We start from the raw sequence: 22,048 nt of genomic DNA on the forward strand, positions 1-22,048 counted from the left end.
GACCCCTGGTCACAGGTGCTGACCAAGGCCCCACAGGCTACCCTTAGCCACTATATAGACCAGACCAAGAGGAAGTGGAGGATACAACCTACTCTTCTCACTTCCCTCTTCTCCAGCTCTGTGAGGTTCTGGTAACCCCACACCCCTCTTGCAAAGTCTTTTAGACAGGGTCTTGGAGAGGAGCTGGGAGGTAAATGTTGAATGAAAAAAAAAAATCTTGCTTAAATAGATCAAGCATTTATTCAGGGGAATTAGTTTTGATTATAATTATGTTAAATTAAGTTTCTGGAATCAACTAAATTGTGAGGGCCAACCGATGTTTTACAAAGACATAAAGAAACTTCATTTTCACTGCAAATTTGAGGTGGTGTGAGTAAATATGCAGATACCATTATGGTTCCAATCAGAGTCCAGAGGCTTTGGGGTCCTGAGCAGCCAGCATGCAGAATTCCGGGCTTTCCTTCTCTCTCTCTCTGTGTGTGTGTGTGTGTGTGTGTGTGTGTGTGTGTGTGTGTTGACTTAGGATACAGACCTGTAGGAGGAGTTTGAGAGGTCTATTTTTAGTTAACCATTCATGTTGATTAAATAAGTCTGTTAAGTAAATAGAAGACTGCTTTTCTGTTGGAGTTAGGTATCTAATGTCATCAAAAGAAATGGTTAAGAAAAGAGGAAAAGAATTTCAAGTATTAAAATGGGCAGGGAGTGGGCTATTAAGTAATTTGAGAATTAGTTGATGCAGTGACTTATTCTCATCAGCTTTGTCTCCACTTCTAAATTCTAGTCTGGAACTGAGGGTGGACTTAAGGAGACAGGGAGATTACCCTGGGTTATGGGAGGAGGCCAAGATAGACGAAAGTCCTTAAAAGTAAACCCGGGATGGAACCTTGGCATGGTTTGCCTTCATGTTGTCACAAAATGTCCTACAGTTCACAGTGTTTTATGACACTTTACATTTACAGTTGGATGGAATTTTCTTTCCTCCTTCCGTTCTTTCTTTCTTACTCCTTGTCCCTTTGCTTTGGTAGGGAATCGGTGGCAAACAGAAGAGAGACAATGGTTGGTTACTCTACCAAATTCATGTCCCCAAAACTGTCAATGTAAGCAAGAAACGTTTTGTTTCTTATTGATCCCCTCTGTTGCAGAATCTGAAATATATTCATGTTTCTCAACTGGAGCTCAAGAGAGATTCAGGGCAAGCCCTACTCCACCGCCCTCCACCCCTGGAGGCAGAATCCAACGGTACGTCTGGATTTTGCTGTGGTCCTGGGGAGAGAGGAGCTGGAACATAAAATGAGGTCATGGGGAGAGGGGAGAGGAAAGGAGGGGAGTTAGGAGGCCACAGAGAGAAGGAATCAAAATTTCCATTCATAGTGTGACAAGAGCGGAGGGTGGGGGCGGGCAATAATAGTTTGCACCACCTCCTGGACTCTGGGTGTCCAGAATCAGTCTTCTAAAGACTTCTTTCTGGTAATGAACTGAACCTGTGTGCCTTCCAGAAGTTATCAGCAGCACTGAAAACTCATGGCTTAATCCCAAAGTGTTAAAGGGATGTCACGGTGATTTTTCTTTCTCTCTTTTTTAATGTTTTTATTGGTGCACAAATTATACATAACATTGGGTTTCATTTGACATGCTCATACATGCATGGAATATCATTTTCTCTACTTCATGATTTTCAATGTTACTATGCAAACGAGAAAAATATTGAGCTTCAGGGAGGTACAATGGTCGACGCAAGTTCATGTTCAAGCAACAGGCCGGCTGGGATTCGATCTCCAATGTTGGAGATGAGGTAAGCATTTCCGGATTGAAAACAAGTGACCTCTACCCCGAGATTCCTGACCCTGCACTTCTGCTGTTCTCAGTTCACTCTCTGAGAACTGGCCTCACTCTTGTTTTCAGTCTGGTTCCTCCAGATTCTTGGATTTAATCTTGGGGCAGGTGAGAGGTGACCTGAACAGTCTCCAGGTCATAGGGCTGGAGGCAGATGGGATCAGACTGGATTCACAGTGGCAAACTTGGAGTTCCCATTGAGTTAGGTTTCTTCTGAACTCCTGGACTCCATACCTTGAAAAAAGGAGACAGAGCATTGGTTAGAGGCAGCTCATTAAGACTGCTGACTGCCACCTTGTGGGACCCACCTGCTTCTGGCTTCTGTCACTCAAAGTCTATGCAACTACTAATCACCCAGGGCCCTTATTCATCACACAGATGTGTTTTGAAGCTTGGGAAGAGTGTGACATCTTCTGATACCCTGTTAGATGTCAGGAAGTTACTCAGGCATTTATTTTCACAGTAACCCCCTTTTCTAGTGTTTGCTGAACATGTCTGGTTGGCAAACACTTGTCCATCTTTTAGATCTAAGGTAAATATCAGGTTCTCAGAGAAGTTTTCACAAGTTTCATCCTGTGTCCCAATCCAAATTTTGACCCTTTTCTCTATTCTTTGGTAGTAATCTCTCTTTTTCTAGAACAGTCCTTGGATCGTGTGAGTTTTGTGTTTGGGGTTATTTGCACTACAGTGACTTAAACATGCAAGATAAGAATCTTTTATAAAATGAAACCAATAAGTAGGCTATCCAGGGCTGGTATTGGAGCCAGAGATTAGGGACCCAGAATTCTTTCATTTTCGTGTGTTTCACCATCCTAGTAAATCTTTATCTTCATTATCACCATATGGTCTAATGTAGCTGCTAAGGTGCCAGCCATCATGTACACATTGCAGAATTAAAGAAGGTGGTGATGGGTATGGGGAAGAGCTAAAAGCATACCTCTAAGTCAGATCCCTTTAGGGAGTTTTCTCTGAAATTCCTTTACTTTTGTCCCACATACATCTGCATCTCATTGGCCAGATCTTTGTTTCATGGCCTCACACAAATGCAAGGGAAACTGGGACAGATCATCTTTGGTTGGGACTCTATTCTACAGCATGTAGTACTGAGTACTTTTAGTGAAGAAGAAAAGGAAAACCATGTGTAATTGGCAGCAAACTCTGCCACAGCACATTCCATATGAAAGGAATGCATTAAATGTTTTTGTTATGGAAAATTTTAAATGCACACAAAAGTAAAGAAAATTGTGTACTGAGCTGCTGTGTAGCCATCGTTATATTTGACAGTCATCACCCTCCTGTGATTCTTGTTTCATGCATTCCCACTTTTTATCTTAGGCTATTTAAAAGTAAATCTCAGACATCATGTTATTTCACTTGTATATTTGTCTAAAAGATAAGGACTTCAAAAATAACCAAAATACCAACAAAATTAACAAAACATTCTTTAATATCTTGGTAACAGTCTGCATTTGCCTTTCTCTTACTGTCTCAAAAAAATCTTTTGTCTAAACGAGGATCCAAACAAGGCTGGTGCATGGACTCGGGGATATGTCTCTTAAGTTTCTTTTCCTCTAAGTCACTTGTTCCTACTGTTTTTTTTTTTTTTTTTTTTTTTTTTTTTTTTTTTTTTTTTTTTCTCATGACACTAGTTAATCAAAATGAGTCATCTGTCCTATAGAATTTCCCATATCCTGGGTTGGGTTGGTAGTATCTTTGAGGTGTTATGTAAAGAGTCTTTGGGTTTCTTGTAACCAGGTAAGTAGGTTTAGAAAAGTGATCAGATTCAGGTGATTTTTTTTTTTTCTCTAAAATGCCTCACAGGTGGTGACGTGGACTTCCTATTGCTCATTTCACTTATCAGAGTCCCTGCTCCCTGTGACATCAAGGTTGCTCTTCTCCTGACCCTCGATCTCATCCTTACAGTATCCCCTACTAATGTGTTATGCACTGGTTCTGGCAGTACTGATGCTTGTTGCTTGGATTTGTGTTTTTCTATAGGAGATGAACGAGTAGATGGTGGTTGTGTGTTTATTTGCATAGTCTAATGGGGAGGCAAGGAAATGGATTCTCCCTTAGAGGCCCAGAAGGAAGGCAGCCCCACAACACTTTGAAGACTTCTGGCCTCTAGAACCATAGGAGAACCAATCTGGGCTGGTAATTTGTTACAACAGCAATAGGGAACAAATACAGAGGTGTTGCAGCCTTTTGGGATTTAATAAGAACAGAGCTGTCGCTGGAGGAGTGTGTCTTGATTTGAAAATCAGTAAAGTTTTTAAATCCGGTGTCTAGGGGTGGAACAGGTGTTCCTTATCTGGTGTTGAGCCCGGGATGACACAAAACCAGATGTGGAAGTGCTTCTTTTTAAATTTTTGAAGTACAAGGAATTGAACCCAGGGATACTGTACCACTGAGCTATATCCCCACCCCTTCTTATTTTTCATTTTGAGACAGGGTCTCACTAAGTTGCTTAGGGCCTCACTAAGTTACTAAGGCTGACTTTGAACTTGTGATCCTTCTGCTTCAGCCTCAAGAGTTGTGGGGATTATGGGCATGTGCCCCTCGCCCCACACCATCCCTAGGCCTTTTTATTTTTTATTTTGATACAGGATCTCACTAAACTGCTTAGGGCCTCACTACATTACTGAGGATGACCTTGAACTTGGGATCCTGCTGCTTCAGCCTCCCAAATTACTGGGATTACAGGTGTGCGGCACCATATCTTGCAATGCTTTTTAATCTTGATGAAGATTATTGTAATAAAAGGTACACTGCCCAAGAGCAGTCATTTAAATGTTTGTTTGCGCCTCACACAGAACAGAGGTCCAATAAGTAACACTTCAGATGAAAACTTGGGAAGCCCTTGCCGCTGCCCTCAGTCATTCCTTGACTCTCTTCGGATGAATGACAACACCCCATGGCAAGTTTGCATATATGATCTATTCTAGCCAGTGGTAGTACCCTATTCCCATGAAAAAATTATTATCGCAAAGGAGTGCATATGACAAGATCAGGGTCAGTGAGGATCCTTCCAGGGGCTGATTTATTTACATGCTTGGAGAGATCCCACTAGGATTTCTACGCCAGAGTCCATGGTCTGCAACAGCCAGGCTGGAAATGGAGATTGTGAGGGTGGAGTCCTGACAACCTTGATTTTGTACGTGGATCCAGTCCTGAGCCTCCTCTTCGCCATCCCAGACACACAAGGCGACACATGACATTTTGCCTGTGTGTTGGAGCAAATTTCTCTCACAAGCACTTGCGGGAGCCCTGATCAGCCCAGTCACTTTCCTTGCCCTCTGGAAAGTTGATCTTCCCTGCCTTCGTCTGGTGATCAAGGTTACCTTCTGAATCACAGCGGTTCTACCGCCACAGTTCCCTGGCTGTGAGGTTAGCCACGTTGTAACTCGCTGGTAAAACGTCTATTGCCTGAGGACTGCTGGGAACCACTACTAAATATAAAATCAATTGAAAATCATGCAACTATAAGGAAAAATATTCAAGGAGGAAAAGTGACAGGAAATTCCAATCCAGGGGAACATTTTAGGCTTAAAAGTGAGGCTTCATTTTTAATAGCTACCTTGCATATTCTTATATTTTCAACTTTTTAAAAGCAAATATTTTATAGTTGGTTTTTTCCCCTTATACAGGGAATTGAACCCAATAGCACTCTACCACTGAGTTACATCCCACTCCTTTTTACTTTATTATTTTGAAACAGGGTCTTACTAAGTTGTCCAGTTTGGCCTCGAATTTGCAATCCTCCTTCCTCAGCCCCCCAAGTAGCTGGAATCACAGGCATGTGCCACCATGTCCAATTTCAATGCACATTTTTAAATAGTCCCCCAGTACATTTAGCAATAACAAAAAAGGCAAGAAATAAAGAGACAGATTTTTTTTTTTTGTACTAGTTACTGGGGATAGAAAACAGGGTGCTTAACTAGATCGCATCCCCAGTCCTTTTTTTAAAAAAAATATTTTATTTAGAGACAGGTCTCCCTATGCTTAGGCTGGCTTTAGAACTCATGGTCCTCCTGCCTCCCAAGTCACTGGGGTTATAGGTGTGCACCACCATGCCCAGCATATATTGAAATCTTTACAGACCCAAGTCAAGAGGTTGTGGGGCTATGCTGTTGCCTCTAAGCAGAACTTCCTTCTCTCTTCCATTCAGATACCAGCTGCTATTGGGTAAGAAGCATCATAAGGTTGGAGCAGAGTTGGATGGGATGTGTTGTAGGAAGATTTTAGTGGCATCCCCGGATCTGTTGCAAAGACCTCCTTAGAATAAATGGCCAGGAATACACTCAGTGCAAAGCAAACCCATCCTCTAGGGGCATAGCAAGGGCTTGTGGAGTGGAGGAAAAAAATTAAAAGTTCATTTTGGAGGGGAATGAGAAGGAGCACTGATATTCTTTCCTTGTATGGAATCAGACAGTGAAAGCTGTGGTAGGGATTATAAACTGTGGGTCCCTCAGTCCATTTTTATGGAAGTGCAGGCTGAGTTATCCAGGATGCTTGGGATTTTGGATTTTGGGCTTTGGATTTTGGAATATTTGCATATACGTAATGAAATATCTTTAGGATAGGGCTCAAGTCTAAATGGGAGATTTATTTACATTTTACATTCACCATATACACATAAACCAAAGATAATTTTATGCAATGTTTTAAAATAATTTTGTGCATGAAATACAGTTCCATGGTGCAATTTTCCACTTATGGTATCAAGTGAATTCTCAAAAACTCTTGGATTTCGGAGCACTTTGGATTTTCGAATTAGGGATGCTTAACCTGTATTTGATGAGAATCAGGCTTATTCTTTTTAGTAATATCTCTGTCAGAAAAACGAGACTTATCTCTCAAGATACTGATCCCCAGATAAGGCTCTAGACACCCTGGAAATTGGTGTGGTCCCTGGGACAGCTGGCCCCACCCTGGTTGTGTGGACATGTACCCTGGGCGGGGTTTGCTACCAGTTGGTCCTTGTACCCAACTGTACCAGTGTACTCTTCTTGCTCGGTCTCTTCACTCTTACTCTCTCTTTTCCCATCCTGTTTAAAGTTTTATATAGCGTACTTGTATTTCTTTCTAAGTCAAGTGTTCAATAGAGCAAACAAAGAATGTATGAGGCAATAAAGGTGGGAAGAAAAGAGTGAATCTATCAGAATTTCCTGCTGAGATGTCTGCTTACGAAGGAAAGACATTCCCTGGTCACTTTAGTGTGATCTTACACATTCCATGGTTAAATCAGTTGACTGTCACACCAAGAGGAATTTTAAAAAGTAATCCCCTTAGAGTTATTTTTGTGTATGATATGCCTGTGCTCCTTGTATACTTGAGCATAAATTTACATGAGGAGTGAAGTCATCTTAAGTGAGGAAGAAATGCTTGGTGTCCTCCTTGTGTTGGGCAAGGCCCTGTGTTGGCACAATAGAAAATGCTAAGAATAGGTTAATTGTTCCCCAGATCCCCAAGGGATTGGTTCCAGAAATCTTGGTTAAATACCAAAATCCTGGATGCTCAAGTCCCTTTTATAAAAGGGTGTAGTATCTGCATGCTTTAAATCATCTCTATATTACTTATAATATCTAATGCAATACCTAAGGAAAGAGTGGAATGAATCTGACCTAATTTTCCTATGTACATATATAAAAGCATCACAGTGAATCCCACCACTGTGTACATCCACAAGAACGGGGTCCTAATTAGAATAAGATATATTCCATGCTATATAATTATATCAAAATGGGTTCTACTGTCATGTATAATTAAAAAGATCCAATAAATAAAAAGAATACCTAATGCAATGTAAATGATATGTAAATAACTCTTACATTGTATTGTTTAGGAAATAATGACAAAAAAATTTTCCCGACATATATTTGTCATCTGCAGTTGGTTGAATCCAGGTACAAGGAATCAGGGATGCAGAGGGCCAGCTGGATATGCGCAGATGATTAATAACCTGATAGAAGAATGAGATCATGTACCCATTTGCTTTTCCACGAAGTATTTAGAGTCTTGTGTGTGTTGGGCTCTGTGCTGGGCCCTGTAGATAGAGAAATGAGGGAGAAAGAAGAGGCCCTGCCCTTGGATTCATGTGCTCTGGCTGAGTCACACACAGGCAACCTTCTCATGCAAAGCCAAGAGGGGTGCCGAGTTCCTCCTGAGAGGTACCCAGGGCAGTGACTTCACTGGGCAGTATGGTTCCCTGGCCATATGCAGCCCTAACCACTGGATATGTGGCCAGTGTCTGAGGAACCAGAATTCCAAGGTCATTTTGTTTTTATTAATGTAAGTTTCTATTTAAAATCTGACACTTGGTTTCAGTATTGCCAGACTTTTGAGTATGTTCGGGCCCAGTTGGGCATGTGAAGCTGCTTTTCCAATGGCAAATTTTATGAGATCTAAATACAGATCCAATTTTCCCCAGAGAATTCAGCATCTCGAGATATTCTGTAGGTGTAAAATGCACAATGGAATTTAAAGATTTGCTACCCCAAAAGCAAAAATAATTTGATAATTTTAAAATGATTTTGTATGTTGAAATAATAATATTTTGGATATATTGGGTTCCATAAAATATATGACCAAAATCATCCGTTTCCTTCTCTTTGTTAATATGAGAACTAGAAAATTTAATTTATGAAAGGGACTTACATATTTTTCCATTGGACAGTGCTGGCCTATGGGGTTTTGAAGCAGAGAGAAAGCTTATCATGGAACTGGTGCTTTGATATCAATTTAGTAGAGCAGGTTGGATTGCTTAGGTGGAGAGGGTAAAGGGTACCTATAGGAGAGAAGAGACTGTGTGGTGTTGGGGCGAGGCATCCCGCCCAGGTGCTGCATATGTGTGGCAGCCCTGGGCATTGGTTTTAAAGAGCAGCCCCTGCAAGGACTGCCCAGGGCTCTGGAGGCCTGATGTGAGTGACCTCGACTGGTCTGAGTGGGTTGTGCTTAATCCAGTTGACCTCAAGGGAGTTGGGAGGCTTGTGAGCAGGGACAGAGGGTGAAAGTAGCATTAGAGATAGTTGCCTGACTGTCCTGTGTACAAGGGAACTTGAGAAATGGGAAGAGGGAGACATGTTTAGAAGACTCCACAGAATTTCAGAAGTACCCTATGGGGTGAAAGGAGTTCTTCCCTCCAGCCTAGAATCCAAAAAAGCAAAGAAACAATAAAAATCCATGAGATTCTTACACAAATTAATATAGGTCTTATCCACACTGCCTCCAACAAACTACCCAATTATGAATTAATTTTATCCCCTTCAAGTTTTCTTTTTTTTTTTTTTTTAATGTTTAACTCCTGTGCAGCTATAATATAACTTGAGCATATTGTCCTGAAGTCTAGGATGGAATTATGTGAGTCACCTCGTAACAGGACCTAGTCAGTTTGCTTATCATGGGTCAACCCCAGATCTCCTGCGGGTAAACTCCATCGAGTCAGAGTCACGGGAAATAAATGTTTTGAGAAGTGAAGAGTAACTGCGAGAGGTGATCTGGAAGTATATGGATCCTAGAATTGTAGAACAGCAGGGGCTTCTAGTTAACATCCAACCTGATCTTTCGCTTCCTTGATGAAATAGCTCAGAGAAGTTCGATGACGCGTTCAAAGCCAGCAGCAAGTCCATGGCATATCAGGGATTAAAAGCTGAGCCTCCAGCACACCCTCCACCTGGCCACATGGAATGCTGTCCACTAGGAACATCAAACACAATGAATCACAAAAGATAAGCTTCATTGATGAGAAACTGTGCAAGGTAATAGTTGTGTTTATATTTAGAGAGAGGTTACTGAGCACACACTGTCCTGTGAATAATAAGCAGGGGGCCTCTGTTCTCCCCAACGGAGCTCTCCTGAGCGTCATTAGCTGATCTTAACTGGCTGGGCCAGCTGCCCAGTGCTGGGACACGGAGGGAGGAACACTTAATCCTCATTAAGGAGGGGCTGTAGGGTGAGGGCCAGTCCTACCACCACCATAGTGAGGTCTTCAGGGGCACAGGCTCTTCCTTCTCAGGTCTGCAAAGGAGAAAGAATTGGAGGATGAGAGAGAGGGAGAGAAAGAGAGAGGGAGGAAAAATTCACAGACATAGAAAAAATCAGAGAGAAGGTTGAAAGGTCGAACCAAGGGCTGGGTACAAATGTAAATGTCCGGAACATTATAAAGGCTCTTTAAATAGTCGTCTCACAAGTGAACACGGTGACGGAGAAAAGCCACCCTGTGCTCTGGGGAACTAAGCAAATAAGCCACCAACGTCAAATGCTCAGTGCTGGTGGGGGCTGGGGTGGACCAGGATCTCAGCAGAAAGCATGAGAACGTCTGTGGCTTTAACTGCCAAGTCCTGTTCTGTTCTGCGGCACCTGTGGAGTAGCTCATATTTCAGGAAATATTTCCTGCTTAGGGACCTTTCAGAGGAAAATATGAAAATTCAGCCTCCACTCTGAGTCCCGATTAGGGTTTACGAGTAACTCCTGCAGTTTCCTAAGGAGACCTCGTGCATTCAGTGAACTTGTTTATCAGGATGAGTTTTATCCAATTTCTTTGCTAAGGGAAACTCAATGATCATTATTAAATAATTAGAGCATGAATCCTATAAGAACAACCCATGACCCCTGGACAAAAGCCGGACAATCTGGCATTCTCCCAACCTTACTGTGAACTCCTGTCTGAGCAGAAAGCAAGTACAAAAGCACAAGCAAAGGCCATGTGTGGCCTCTGATTAGACATTAAACCTCAGACAATTGTTCAACTTGCGCTCTGTGGCTTCAGTGCAGGTGGAAAGCAGGTTCAACCAGCCACCCTGAGCATGCTTGGGAGATGGTTTCAGGGTTAATGTTTGACTTTGGGTCTTAACTGTTTTTATACCTCGATTTCCTGGCATACAAATGACACATCAGCAATGAAAGAAGATCACACTTTCTCAAAGACATAAGTAGCATAGACTCTTTCCTTTCCAGGGGAAGCAAAATGGCAAAAAAATTCAAGCTCTAGCGCTCATGGTCCAATAGAGGTATAATGTGTGCCACAAGTACAGGTTACACATGGAGCGTGAACTTCCTCACATTAATTAAAAAAAAAAAAAAAAAAAAAAGAGGGAGAGAGGGAGAGGAAAAAAAAGAGTGAAATTAATTTCAATATCATATTTTCAAATTTTGTCTGATATGTTGTTATTTTAACATGTAATTAATATTTTTTAAAATATCAGTGAGTTATTTTACATTCTTCATACAAGTCATCAAAATATAATTTGTATTTTATATTCACCATACATTTTTTTTTTCCTGGTACCAGAGATTAAACCCAGGGGTGCTTAACCACTGAGCTACATCCTCAACCCTTTTATAAATTTTTTATTTTGAGGCAGGGTCTCACTAAGTTGCTTAGTGCCTCATTAAGTTGCTTAGGCTAGCTTTGAACTTGCGATCCTCCTGCCTCGGCCTCCTGAGCTGCTATTACCATATGTCTTACTTCAGAGGAACCACATTTCAAGGGCTGGTAAATACATGTAATTACTGTCTTCCATATAGGGCAAGTATGGAGTCAGGATGAATTGACTTGAAAACTGCCTGATCTTAAATTACCTAAGCATCCTGGGCCTCAGTTTCCACATGGTAAAATGGGAATCATAATCATACCTACCTTACTGGATTTGTTGTGAAGGTGTATGTAAATGTATTTTAAAACCCTCTGTGTAGTGTCCAGCATAGATTTAATCAATCCATGCCAGTTGTCATTGGTTTGACAAAAATACACAGGATAAAAGTGCTAATTTTTCTCAAAATCTGGTAATTCTGAACCAAGTAAAATTAAGTTTAGAGCTTAGATTTTTTTTTTTTTCTTTTAGGGAAATCATTTAGTAGCCCAAACTTGGAAAGCATACTTGAAATACTTCATTTTGTGATTTCATCAAACCGGTAATTTTAAAAATGTAAAGTGACCTCTTTCCCACACTCATGGCAAAGGTTAATAAGAATAGTTCTAATTAGTTACCGGGCAATTTTTATTCTTCCCTGTCAAAGGTAGCTAAGGAAGTTGAACAGTTTTATGGGATTTCACTGTTTGTAAAAGTGCATATATTTAGATTTTGAGGGATATAATTCTGATTTTTGGAGTGTTAAAAATAAGAAGCATTCGATTTTAAGCTGGAATTCCTTGCCTTGCTTTCTAAAGCAGCTTCGCCTTTGGGGCACAGCCACCTGCTATGTGAATTCCACTTCATCCCGGAGTCTTGGGGTTTCATTATGGTGCTCCAGCTGTATGTCAAGGGGACGGAGCTTCTGTTTTGTGGCCACGAGTGCCAATACATTATATGAATTTCTCCTTGATCTCTTATTTGATGTCTGTGAGTAAGAGGTGTAAAATTTGATATAGTTATTTATCAGGATTTATACACATGTGGTCAAGACTGTGATATATCAATGTCACCAAGCTGCATACTATTAATGAGAGTCACTGGGAGTCCGGAAATTGGTATTTAGGGTCTCTTTTTGCCCTCTTGCTTAGTTTTCATGATGGCAACAAACAGCTCCGTGACATTTGCTCCCCACATCTGCCCATACTGGGATCCGAAATATAGTTCAAGTTTATTTCTTTGAGGTGCATTCGAATCTTTTGTAAGAGTTTTGAAGGTTGGTGGGAACAAAGATGACAATGAGAGGCAGACACACACACACACACACACACACACACACACAAGCCTAGTGGCTAGTGCTTGGACAGGATGTGTGGACAGGGCAGTCAGTCCTTCACAGCATGAGAATGTCTGGTGCTTGCAGGGGGCCAGCATCCAGAGGGGAGGAGGATAAAGGAACTCCCAGGGGAGAAGAGGATCCAAGATGGGGCTTCGGTGTCTTGGTGAGGTTGTGTAGCTGCACAGCTGGGAGGACCCCAGGGGTGTAGCAACTTCGAGCCTCACTACCTCAAGGCTGTATCTTATCAAAGGCCAACAGAGGCTGGGTGAGGTTTCAAAGAGTGTGTGAAACATGGGCCTCTCAGTGACTACAATTCTACTTGTTGGGGCTTTTTAAAAATAACTGGATGTGTACAAATTGGAGTTTGGTGTCAGTGGGCTTTGGGGCTAGTGGGTTTCAGAATGCAATGGAGAGAAAAGCCAAACAAAGCAACACAAAACCATTTGTGGGACTAATAATCCACAGAGGATTATTTATGAAACATTTATGTAACCATCTTTCACTCCAGATGTGACTAGCTTGGCATGCTAGAGAGATTGTGCAAGAAAACGGTGGGTCCCAGCATGGCCGTAGTACTTTCTATCTAGCTGTCCCTCAGTCAGTCACTCTTGGGGTTTCACTGACCTCATCTGTAAAGTGAGGTGAGGAACCTGATGACCTTTGTTTCCAGAACCAAAAATGAATATCTTGAATTTTGGAAACATGCTAATGATGATAGACAGGTTGTGTTTTACTATTTCCACTTGTTAAAGAGAACCCTGAAGCATAGGGTGGAAAGGGCTGAGCTTTATATGGACGTTCGTCCAGTTCCTCAAGGTCATTGGATTAGAGCTCATGTTTGTGGATGTCTAGATCCGGTGTACCAACTCTTGCTGTAACCACCCATGGATTCCAAACTTCTTTCAAATACAGATCACACTTACAAAAGTATGCTTAATGCCTGTCCTGCTGGAGTGTTACTCTGGAAGGAGAGAATCTGTGCTGTCTTCATCACACTTATTCCCAGAGCTGATCTCACTTCATCTTTTGCTTTCGGTATAGTTGTGTGACTGGTGAGATGTTATTCTTGAAAAAGTCCAAACTTAGTGATACTGTGAGCCGGTACCAGAATTTCTTCCATATCTGTGGGGCTCAATCTGGCCCTGCATCGATTTCTCAAGTCTGGGATCTGAACTCTCACTTTCAACAAAGATCTCTGTCCTGGTTATGGCTATGAAGATTAGTTACTATTTTTAATAAAGAATATCAATTTCATACCTGAATCTATCTTGGAGACTGCGTTTGAAAAACACTCTCTACATTTTATTCACCATTATTGGTACTGTAGAGAGGGTTTGGCTTCCTCTTATGGTCACCAGCTAGAGAGTTTTTCTGAAAGGAGGGAGGCTTACCTAAAAATAAATGAGTTTAAAAATCTTTATCCTAAAACTTGTCTAAACTGTAAAATAAATCACCCTGGAGGTTCGGTGAATTTTTTGGTCCTGAAAGCTTCTATATTTGACTGTCCTGGAACAGGGTGTTCTCTGTGAAACCATGTCCATTTGTTTCTGGCTCCAATGTTTCAGAGGACTTTGTGGTCCTGTTTCCCAAATCAGAGTTTAATTGGAGAGTTAATTATCTGAGCAAGAACATGGGAGCCCAGTTGAGTTTGGGGGTGAAGCCTGTGATCTTCGTTCCACTTCAATAGACAAGGAGATCTTTGTGAATCTTTGCTGATTATATTTTTACATAAGCCGATGCTCTGTAAAGCAGAGGGAAGAACAGGGAGAGGAGCCTATAACAAGATCATGTCTAGCTAAGATAGATACACAAGACCCCTTATCTCTTTGCAATAACTTAACTTAGGAGGACTGGAGGCTTGAGAGCAAGATGCTGGTTCTAAGCAGGCCTTTGAGATACCCAAGCAAAATAGGAAGGAAAGGTTCATTTGCTTGCCCTTGGCCTTCAGTTATGATTTCTCATTAGCATGTGCTTCTCAGATGGAATTCATAAGCAACTTGAATCATTTATCCTTCTTCTTATTCCAGAAATTCTTTAGTGAGGTATTTTCAAAAGTTTTTCTTTTAAGTCCATGTGACCCAGGCTACTAGGCTGCCTTCTCTTATTCGTCGTCTCCATGGCAGCCAGCTGAAGGATCTGTTCAAGTCCATCCACAATCACCTTAATGAAAATGATGCAACATCACTTAAAATAGGTGTCCCTTCTCCAGGGTGGAGGTAGCTTCCCTTTACATCTGATGACCGTCCCCTGAAGAATCCTCAATATAGCACACGTGTTCCATGTTTCACTGTGTACAGCTTGGACCCAAGCTGTGTCCCAGGCAATTGCCTAGGCCAGGACATCTCAATCCCAACATTAATGACTTTTGGGACCCACACGTTTTGTGGTGGGGGAGCTGCCCTGGGCACTGTAGGATCCTGAACAGAAACCTTGGTTTCTACTTACTTGAGGCCACTAGCACCTTCTTCCCAGTTAAATTGTAACCAACATAAATGTCTCCAGACATCTCCAGATGTCCCTTGGGGGAGGTAGAGATAGGGGAATTTCTCCAGATTGAGACCCACTGGGCTAGGGCTTCCACTGACACTTAGCAGGCTTTGCCTAAAATCCCACCTGTCAACTCCTCCGGATGCCAAAGAGCTTCCCCTGTGGCAGCCCCTGCAACACTTGGCCCAGGTCAGCATCAGTGCCATGGCCATCTGTAGAATCCATTGTCCTCTCTGGTCATTTCCAAATAGGCACCTATCAAAGGGTCATAGTCATAACCTTAATGTATTTGACCTTGTGAAAGGTTCTCCTGGACACTGGAACACTATTCCCCATTTCTCAACTGTGGCTCCTGTTCCAGTTTTGTCCTGTTCTGACCACCTCCAGAAATGCCCCTTTGTCAGTGGGCTTCCCCCTAATGCATCTCCCCAGGACATGGCTCTGCTCTCCAGAGGCACACAGTCGCAGTGAGGCACATGGTCATGCAAAGCCCCACCTCAGAGACATGCCCGCTGTTGGACTGGTAGGGACCCGTGAGAGTCCAAGTGGAGTATGTCATATGGTTAAGTGTTTAAACATCATAAAGTGAACTTGGGCACTGTTAAGCACTCTGTGTTCTATCCTCCACCTTGACAAATATACCTGTCAGTGGCCGCCTGGCAAAGACCACCGGGAACACACCTGTGGTGGGACAAGGGTGAATGGATTGACTCACTGCAGTGAGAGAGGCCACACCTGCAGGACTGTGGGCCCTCTCTGTCAGAGGGCATTAGAAAGGAGCTGTCAGAGGATTTGGATGACACTGGGTAGTTTGGAAAGAGTTCAAGGAAGCATGACCACACTCAGGAATGAATGGGTGCTGTCCAGAAGCAAGGGCAGCTCCAACAATGGGTGTTTTGAGGAAGCAGGACTCATGTTGTGGTTGGGAAAGGCACAGTGGTCACTCGAGTTACCAGGAAAGTGGGGTGGGTCATTGTGGTGGCATGGCTAATGTGCTGGTTTAGTTCTGGCCTCAGACGTGATGACAGAGTGGCCTTGTTTTTTTCTTATCCATCCTGGCTTTGTCTGAAGTTGGTGTTCTGAGAGATTGTTTGATGGGGGACCCCGCAACCCACCTGTGAGGGGGGCCAGCTCCAAGCCTGGCTGAGGTGCCATGGTGATTTTCTTCCTTCATAATGACATGGAGGGCTGGGCTGGATCCTGCCAGGACGTGGCCGTGTAAAGGGGCCTCCCTCACACTCCTGGCTTCTTCCCGCTCCTGGATCGGTCTTCCTCAGTGGAACACCACTCAGCCATGTACATCCCACCCCGTACCTCCAGCTGAGCTTTGGTCACCACTTGGGCCTAGAGGTCTGCGTGCTGGTAGCAAGGTGCATCCTCAGGAGGATGAACTCTAGGTAGAGGACACACAGGCCGTGGGAATCAGGCTCTGGGTTGTTTGAGCAGAAAATAGCTGGGTCCTGGACACTTGAAATGTGATCTAGTAGGTGGCTCTGGTGGCTCATCTGTGGTCCTACAGATTTTCCACTTCATGGCGAGAGGTGAAGCCAGGAGGTGGCCAGAGGGGCACCCTCTAAGGTGAGGTCTACAGGTCTATGACTGCTGACCCCTCCCTCAGCCCAGGCTTCCTGACCGCCAGTGTCTGTCAGGACCCTCTCCTGGTTCCTGATCCCTTCCACCTTGTGCAGTTCTGTTGTCACTCATGCCATGATATTAGGATAGTCACCTAGTGCTTGGGAGAACACGGGGGCGGGGGGAGCCCAGATCGACAGGAAGTGAGAAACTGTTCAATGCTTCATGTCATTTCCCTCAACTCCTTCAAAGAAAAGTAGAAATACACAAAAACTTGCTTCAAAATAACTGCCTGGGTAAATGGTCAAACAATAGGGGTGAAAATATGTCCATTACGTATGTGTCAATATTTGCACAAATGTAGTAACTGATGGTTCACATTTCTTGAGAAGCTATACTAACTGGTTTACTAATATGTTCTTTCTTTGAAATGTTTAGATTTTTGGATTAAGTACAGGGTCCCACATTTCCAGAACTTGTTTCCTAAGATATTTCAGTTCTGGTTTAAGAATATTTTGGGTTCTTCCCTCAGATTCTCAATTAAAAAAAAAAGAAAAGAAAAAGAAAAATCTTTATTGTTCTAGAAAGTAAGGGATGTGGTTTCTAGTTTTTGTGCTGAAAGAATTCTCCTTTAGGTAATAGAAGTGATACTTTAGGATATAAGAATTGAAGATTTTTAAAGGAAAGTTTCTGGTGTAAGTGTTGAAGTACAGCTGACCCCATGAGAGAGGGCATCTGCCTCCCAAGTATCTTCTAGCATAGAAACTTTACATCTTTAAACATAGAAACTATAATACCAGGGCTGGGGTGTAGCTCAGTGGTAAGGCTCTTACCAGGTTTGTAAAAGACCCTGAGTTTGATCCCCAGCAACACACACACACACACACACACACACACACACACACAATGTGCAAAGTCCCAGAGCTAAGAGAGACCATGGGAACAGCAATTCAATCATTCAACATCCTCAAAATCCTTGATGCAATAAGGAAGAATGAAAATGAACACCTGGTTCTTTTCCCACGCTTCATTCTTTCTGAGTTGGTCTGTGTTGCTCAAAAGTCCCGGGTGGAGTCCAGGGTATGGACTTCCACCTGGACATCCTCAAATCTTGCATCGCTTTCCTCTCTCCTCACACATCGGGGCCATGGCTGCCTTTGGGTCTTGCTTAGCATTCTATCTCCCTGGGTTTTTCTGTCCCAGGGAATATTTGTTTTAGCTTCTTTTACCTTTTTAGACTTAATCTGTTGTTTTTAGATCCCCTTTCTCCCTCTTTCATGAAGTCTTGGATATTTTCCCCTTACTTTTTTCCTGTTGTTCTTAGTGACTTCAACGATGGTTGCTCAAGTTTTTCATCAGTTCATTTCATTCTTTTGTCTAATCAGTAACAAAGACTGTCAGAGTTGTTTAATCTCCAAAATAACCTTTGGAATAGAATCTTTTCCTTCCCATCAACCACCATCCTTGCTATATGATGCTTTTACCAGGATTCAGCCCATTTTAAAGATGTTCTTAGCCAAGACGTTCAAATTGACATTACAATTAGAATGTCACATGCTTTTGAATAACATGCTCACTGAAGCCCAAGTAAATAATGTCTATTGGCTTCTCAGCAGATTCCAAGATATTCAGATACTGAAAATCAACAATCAAAAATTGCCCAGAGTTCTAAGTGACTGGCTCAAAACCAAATATGTTAGAGATCTTAGAAAATCATCACTCGATCTTACTTCTGCTCTCCAAGGCTTCTGTTTGATTTTATCTCATTGTCCTTTTTAGTAACTTTATAAGGATTGTCAATCAATTAAGGACAATGTTCATTCAAGCATCTTCCTGTTTATCATGGACCCTCTTTTCATCCTTCCATAAGACATTGCAAAAGCTGGGTTATTACAACATATATTTTCCTTGCATCCACCTTTTTGGTAAAGCAGAATCTGACAGCTAACAGTTTTCCTCCCAGGTCACCGCTCATCAATTCGCTATCGCACTTCTCTTTACAAGCAGGATTTGTGCAGCTAATTATGACATGATTTTGGTACTTTTTCCTGCGGAAATCTTTTTCCGGAAGGACTGTGCTGTTCCCAGTTTTAGACAGATTCTTTTTCACTGTTATGAAACTCGAGTGACAGTGCAAAGTGTCTTTCCGGTGACAGATTCAGGTGCAAAGCAGAGCTCAGGTTTGAGTGACAACCTTGCCTATTTCCTTGTATACTCACCCATTAGTTCACCAACAAAAAATTATTCAATGTTTGTTGAATACTATAAATAAGAATTATCTATATTGAATAGTAATATTTTTATAGGAATGTCATAAAATATTTTTAAAATGTGTTTATGCTGATACTGAATTGGGAACTGCAGCACATTGGCTGAATTATTTTCTGTGTGGATCATAGGTGTTTCTTTTACATATGCACCAAAAAGTATGATAAGGAGGAGAATACTGCGAATCATGCAATGAATATTTATTGAGGGCCTGGTGTGTGCCAGATACTCTTCCAAGCTCTAGGGATATTTTATTAAACTAAATGAAAAAGAGCAGGAGCCCTCTTTTAGTTTATATTCCAGAGGAGACAGACAATAAAATAAACAAGCTTATGTGTGGTGTGTCAGATGGTAACAAGGGGGCACAAAGTGAAGCAGGAAGGGAAGAAGGAAATGTAGTTTGGGCTGTTTGTGTCCCCACCAAACTCATGTGTTGAAAACCTGATCACCAGTGTGATGGTATTAGGAGGTGGTGGTGGGGCCTCTGGAAGGTGATTAGATCAAGAAGGCAGAGCCCTCACAACTGGTGTCTTAGCCTGATTCGAGTTATATAACAAAATCCCTGAGGCTGGGTGCTTTATAAAGAAAAGAGGATTATTTAGCTTATAGTTCTGGAAGTCGAAGAGTGTGGTGCCCACATTTTGTTTCTGATGAGGGCCTCATGGTAGATAGCATCACATGACTGGAGCATGAGACACACACACACACACACACAGAGAGAGAGAGAGAGAGAGAGAAAACCAGAAAGAATGAGAGGAAATAAGAGTGAGGAGGGCCCTGCTCACTCTTTTATAAAAACCTGCTTTCACAGAAACAAACTAGCTCCTGTCAGATCCCAGCCACTCAGTAAGTCCAACAGAGACCCCTTCTGAGGGTGGTCCTGACCCAGCCACCTCCCTCTAGGCCCCACCTCTTAAAGGTCCCATCACCTGTCAGGGCCATTACATTGGGGACCAAGCCTCCAGCAACTCGAATCTTGGAGGGACAAACCATATCTAAACCATCACAAATAGGACAAGTGCCCTTATTAATAAGTCCCAGTGAGAGGAGCTTTCCTGCTTCTACCAAAGAGGAAAAGGCTAGAAGGAGCCATCGGAGAATCAGAAAGCAGTTCTTGCAGATTCCTCCTCTGCAGGGACCTCCATCTTGGTCTTCCCAGATGCTGGTGCTATCAGTAACACATTTTTGTTGTTTGCAAGTCACCCAGTTTATGGCATTTTGCCATCGTAGTTGGAATGGACTGTAACAGGCACCCAGGAAAGATCTCTCTTAGGTGACTTTTGGGTGAAGAACTAAAAAAAGTCAGGGAGGTTGGCCTGGGGCAGAGCAGTCCAGGTGAAGGCCCAATGGAAGACCAGCAAGGAGGCCTGCATGACTGGAACAGAGATGGAAAGGAGAGGGCAGAGGTGGGAGCCAAGGGCCAGAGCAAGGGACTTTGGGGACAGTGGTGGCAAGGCTCTTCCCTGCATGCATTGGGAAGCAAAACTTAACACTTTGACAGGTCACTCTGGCTGCTGTAAGGACTGTAGGAGAACAAGGATGGAGGATGAGAGAGATGTAGAAGGTTCAGGCAGCCAGGACAAGATGGCGAGTGAGGAGGTGCGGGCAGGGCCAGAGCAAAGGAGCAGGGGAGAGGGTCTTCTCATGAGGTCAACTTCCTGCTTCACGAAAGTGCTCATGGACACAAATGGGGGACCCGACCTGTAGACACGTCCATACTCCTGCTCCTAAGTGGGAGATCCAATAGAAATACAAAAACAGATGGGTGAACAGAGGGACCGATCAATAATAGCGAGGAGCACGTGGACAGGGGAGGAGATAAGGGAAGGAGGAAATTCCAGAGGCCACAAAAGAACAGGCCAAACTGCCGCACTGGATTCCCAGCCCTGGGGTCCCTTCTCTCCAGAGAAGTCTGTCTCTGTCGCTTTTGCAATAAACCTACTGCTTGCCTGCTATCTCTGTGTCCTGCTCTTCAATTCTTTGCTGAATGGAGACAATGAACCCGGCACCCCAGATGGTAACAGGGAGACCAGACAGGACCCTGAGCAATAATTCAGGTGGCAGTGGGATGTTGGGAGGTGCTGGATTCTGGGTATGTTTTGGAAGTGCAGCTGACAATATTTGCTGATGGGTGGGACACAGGGAGTGAGGGAAAGAGGAATCCAGAACATTCTGCTTGAGCAGCTGCAAGCTGGAGTCAGCATTAAGTGAGCTCGGGTAGGCGGGGGACAACAGCCTGAGGATGACGGGGACACTCACTGACTTGCACGTGTGAAATTTGGGAGATCTCTCTGGCATCCTAATGGAGAAGAGACGCTCAGGGGAGAAAACCAGATGAGATAGAAATTTGGAAGTCGAATTCTCCATCAATGGCTTCCTAGAATGTTTACAAAGTTAAATGAGGGCCCCCAAGGAAAAATGTCAGAAATAGCCTGCATATCCTCTGTTAATTGACAAAATCCCTGTGTTGTTTAGAACCAAAAAAGGATGGTATGGTGGGAAAGGGGAAAAAAAGTCATTGATATTTACAGACCTGTTGGAATCCCTGCCCTACCAGATAACAGCTGGGAGGCCTTGAGCAAGTTACCGAACGTCTCTGAGACTCTATGTCTCCTTTATAAAACTGGCAACTAGCTGTACATCTCCAGGCTCTGTGTGGCTAAAATCTTCTTGCTTGTACAGAGCTGGGAAGGGCTGACTGGTATTAGCTCTTTTCTCCCCTGATCCAGACTGCATAAATGGTATTTATAGCAAAGTGTCCCCAGTGATGACTAGATTCTCCCCAGGGAGCAGAGAAAGGAACTGGGGTGAGGAGGGCGCAGCGGGCAGCTGGAGGGGCTGACTCCCTACCTTTGCAGCTCGAGCCTAGCCTCCACACTGCGCATGTTAAGTGGACTTCTTTCCCAAAACTTGGCTATTTAAATCTAAAGGCCGCTTTTGCATTTAAATATTTAAAATCATGTATAGTTTCTGGGGAAATCCCAAAGGCATTAAAGGATTTGCTTAAAGAGTTGAGAGTTGAATATTGATGAGCTTCAGCTTCAGAAACTGTGATACCACGAAGTCTGACCCCGGTTGTTGAAGGATACAGGTAGGACCAGAATATTCTGTCCCAGTAACTTTATAAGCAGCTCTCTTGATTGGCCACCAGTATAATGTAAAAACACCATTTCATTTTGCCTGAGCCTGAATTTTAGCA

The sequence above is a fragment of the Sciurus carolinensis genome, chromosome 5 (assembly GCF_902686445.1).
Source record: "Sciurus carolinensis chromosome 5, mSciCar1.2, whole genome shotgun sequence".
NCBI classification, from domain to species: Eukaryota; Metazoa; Chordata; class Mammalia; order Rodentia; family Sciuridae; genus Sciurus; species Sciurus carolinensis.